At 38.4% G+C, this 4,676-nt stretch overlaps 1 pseudogene; it reads left to right on the top strand.

Moving 5' to 3' along the window:
- Positions 1–3,049: 3,049 nt before the first annotated feature.
- Positions 3,050–3,538, top strand: LOC122477410 (annotated as a pseudogene).
- The last annotated feature ends 1,138 nt before the right edge of the window (positions 3,539–4,676 follow it).

Consider the following 4,676-nt stretch of genomic DNA (forward strand, 5'->3'; position numbering starts at 1 on the left):
ATATAACCTTAAAGAGAAATACAACTGTATGTTCAACCCCTGGGGGTGTTCTATCTGTGTTTTAAATTGGCCTACCAATGCTTAGAGGCCAACAGAACTCAGATATGTTATTCCATCTTCCTAACCCCAGAGATATCCGTATACACTGAATATCAGCTGCTAACAGCCTTTAGTCCCAAGTCCTGGGCTAAATGGGCAGTCTTGCTACCCATTCTGATTGGAGCATGAATTGTGACAGGAATAGGAACAGGAATAGGGGGCATAGGTTCATCTGTAGGACTATACCATAGACTATGTCAAGAGCTAAATGAAGACATGGAATGGGTGGCAGATTCTCTGGTAACCTTACAAAGCCAAATAAATTCTCTAGCAGCAGTGACCCTCCAAAATAGGCAAGCCCTCGACCTCCTCACTTCAGAAAAAGGAGGGACTTGCATCTTTCTGAGGGAGGAATGTTGCTATTTTGTAAACCATTCAGGAATAGTTACAACTAAGGTTAAGGAACTCAAGGAAAAAAATCAAGGTAGACAACAGGAAAGTATCAGTCAATGGAAAGGATGGAATCTCATGGATTTGGCATCCTGGCTCCCTACCCTGGCGGGGCCCCTCCTCTCCATAATTTTACTTGTATCCATAGGCCCCTGTATGATGAATGCCATGGTACATTTTATTGAAAACCCTGTTGCTCACCAAACTACTGCATATGTCTTAGTCTTCCGAGAGTACCAAACTGTAAAACTGAAAGGTGATGTCTACTAAAAGTTTTTTTTTTTATTTTTAAAGTCATCAAAGGGGGGGAATGTTGGAGAAGTGGATAAAGTACACCAAAGATGGCTGATTGGGCTAAAACAAACTGTGGCCTCTAGCTTATAGACCCGTCCTCCGGGTTCTTCTTTCTTTGTTTGCTGTGCATGCAACCCCCCCCCACCAACACACACACAAATATGGAGGCTGATAACTATAAATTACCCTTTCTTCTCGCATTTGGGGCTCAGATCTTTGGAGAAACAGTCTTCTCTGATCCCGCCGGTATTAAATCAATCTTCAATCCACCAAGATCTCCGAGTGCCCCTTGGTTTGTCTGCCAGCGTTCTAGCCTGTTTCTGTAACAAAGCATCTTCATTTTCATGTAAGGCATCATCACTTTTCTGTACTTCTGTGGTTGGAGATGAGCTGCACTTTATTAGATTTTCTTGCGCAATTGCCAGTCCATCAAGCACAGCTATTAATTCACCAGTTTGCAGTATGCCATTCTTGTTTTTCGAAGAAAGATTTAATTGTTCTTTCACTCTTTACAATTTTCCATTGTGTATTAACAGAGCTTGCTTCAGATCAATTGTTGCTCTTCCTAATAAAGTGTCTGCCTTTAAAGTATAATGACTCCAAACTCAAAATCCCAATGTAATCTATGGGGTCACATTTATAGTTAGCTGTTCATCCTATTTTGGATTAGAAGAACTACTGGATTTTTCTGTTTTCTTAATTTCTCCATCTACAACTACTTCTGTATATATTGCTGTTCCAAATCAGTTCTTTTTTATATTTGGTTTGGCACTAGAGAAAGTTACCTGTAACTGTGACCTTCCACTGTGGTTATTACTAGTATCAGACCATGGTGAAGCAGTGGCCAAGTCCCAATATTCGGCTTAAACTATGTACCAGGAACTGTGCTAGACACTGGGACTTATAAAGATGAGTAAAACACTATTCATTTTTTCTTTTTCTTTTTTTTTCACTATTCCTTTTTTCAAGGACCTCATAATCTAGTGAGGAAACAAATCCGGCAGGAAGCTGTCAGCTCGTGGAGGTCAGGCGACCTTGGCAAGTGGCACCCCCTCCAGCGGCAGACACCCTCACCCTTCTGTGCCCAAGATCAGCAGTGGTGGCAGCAGCCACCCAGGGCCCTGCAGCCCAGGCCATCTGCAGCCACTTGGAACTTGGTCGCTGTGCTCACCAACACCTGACGCTACCCCCACCCCCACACTGGCCACTCGCCACCCCCAGCAGACCCCAAACCTCCCTCCTCAGGAGCCTGCCCCTCCCCATAGGCCCCTGCACTGTGCGCTGCACCTTGGCCGCCTAAAACCGCCAACTCTGGACCCGGAATCTGGCTTCCATCTAAAATGTTTGCTTTTAAATAGCAAATGCACTAAGGGAGGTAGGCTCTAAGGATGCCCTAAGGGTGATTATTTCAGTTCAGCCCATTCCTATTTTTATCTACTCCCAAGCCCAGTTTTCTTGTCTAAGGCAATGTATTATGAAAAACAAAAATTCTAATTTGAGACAAATGCCATGTTCAAAATTTTACTTTCTGGTTTTCTTGATTTTAGGCATGTTTCATAATTCATTTTTAGAACCTAAGGTAACATCTTCCAAAAAAAAAAAAAAAACAAGTACAAGCAAACAAAAAATGTTTTGGCTTATTTCTGAAACAGGCTTACCATAGCTATAGTGAGTTTACAAAAGATTTCTGTTAGACTTCCAGCATAAGAGCATTTATTTACTAAAAATTTGAAATTTGTCATGCATTCATAAATTAAACAATTGACTATTGATTCAAATCTTAGTCAAATTGTGCATATCATAACCTACATAGATTTATGAAAATTCTTTATTTTGCTTCGTTTTTATTCTTGGCAAACAAAGCTTTAGGTAAAAATCACATTAATTCTTCCATATGAAGAAATGGCTAAATTAAAAAAAAAACGATTATATCAGACTCAAAAGCTTCTGCACAAAAAAAGAAACAGTCAAAAACAAAAAGACAACCTACAGAATGGGAGAAAGTTTTTGCAAACCATACATTGGATAAGGAACTAATATCCAAAATATATAAAGAACTCATACAACTTAATAACAAATAACAAACAATCCAAGAAAAAAATGGGCAGATGAACTAAATAGACATTTTTCCAAAGAGGACATCAAAATGGCCAACAGGCATGTGAAACGATGCTCAGCATCATTCATCATCAGGGAAATGAAAATCAAAACAACAATGAGGCCTTGCAGATGCCCACCACCCTGGAGCTCCCTGCGCCATCCAGCCATGGTCACCCCCACTGTGTTCTTTGACCTCCTTATGGTGAGCAAGCCCTTGGACTGTGTCTTCTTTGAGCTGTTTGAGGACAAATTTCCAAAGACAACATAAAACTTTCATGCTCTGAGCACTGGAGAGAAAGGATTTGGTTATAGATTCCTGCTTTCACAGGACTATCCCAAGATTTATGTGTCAGAATGGTGACTTTACATGCCATAATGGCACTGGCTGCAAGTCCATCTATGGTGAGAAATTTGATGATGAGAATTTCATCCTGAAGCATACAGGCCATGGCATCTATACTTGGAAAATGCTGAAACCAACACAAATGATTCCCAGTTTTTCATCTGCACTGACAAGACTGAGTGGTTGGACGATAAGCATGTGATCTTTGGCAAGGTGAAAGAGGGCATGAATATAATGGAAGCCATGAAACTCTTTGGGTCCAGGAATGGCAAAACCAGCAAGATCACTATTGCTGATTATAGACAACTCTAATAAATTTGACTTGTGTTTTATTCCCACAACCATTCCTTCTGTAGCTCAGGAGAGCACCTTTTCACCCCCATCTGCTTGAAATATCCTATAATCTTTGTGCTCTCACTGCAGTTCTATAGGTTCAATAGTTTCTTTATTCCCCTCTAAGTCTAGCTGGATTGCAGAGTTAAGTTTATGAATATGAACTAAAAACTAAACAGCAATAATAACAACAACAAAATCAAAACCACAATGTGATATCACCCCACACCTGTTAGAATGGCTATTATCAAGATGAGGCAACAGATGTGGGCCTTTTAAAAAAAATACATACACATTGTTGGTAGGATCATAAATTTGTTTAACCACTATGGAGAACAATAGGGAGGCTTCTCAAAAAAATTAAAAATAGATCTATCATATGATCCAGCAATTCCACTTCTGGGTATATATCCAAAAAGATGAAAACAGGATTTTGACATAATATATGCACTCTCATGTTTACTACAGCACTATTCACAATAGCCGAGATATGGAAATAACCCAAATGCCCATCAATGAATAAATAGGTAACAAAGATGTGGCACTTATACATAATGAAATATTACTCAGCCATGAGAAAGGGGTATATACTGTCATTTGTAAAAACATGGAAGGACCCTAAGCACATCATGCTAAGCATGATAAATCAAAGAAAGACAAGTACTGTACAATATTACTTATATGTGAAATCTAAAAAAGTGAAACATTTAAGAAAAAGAGAGAGAGAGAGTAAAATGGTGGTTACCAAAGGATTGGACGGGGTTGAGATTAATGGTATTTAAGGATACAAACTTGTAACAAGTAGTAAATAAGCCATAGAAATCTTTGCACGCTATACTGAATATAGATAATATTGTACTATAATTATGTAATGTGATAAGTATCACTATAATGACAATCATATATATTATGAATAACAAATATACAAATGTAAAATATATATTTTATGTATTACAATATCAAAGTAAAATGTTACATACCTTAAACTCATACAATGTTACATGTCAAATGTATTCAACAACAACAAAAAAGAAATGGTAATCAACTAAATGCTATAATGCTATAAAACTTGCAGTCATTGTTGACTATTAATTATTAGGGAAAATGCATCATTAGA

The sequence above is a fragment of the Prionailurus bengalensis genome, chromosome X, assembly GCF_016509475.1.
Source record: "Prionailurus bengalensis isolate Pbe53 chromosome X, Fcat_Pben_1.1_paternal_pri, whole genome shotgun sequence".
Classification (NCBI taxonomy): Eukaryota; Metazoa; Chordata; class Mammalia; order Carnivora; family Felidae; genus Prionailurus; species Prionailurus bengalensis.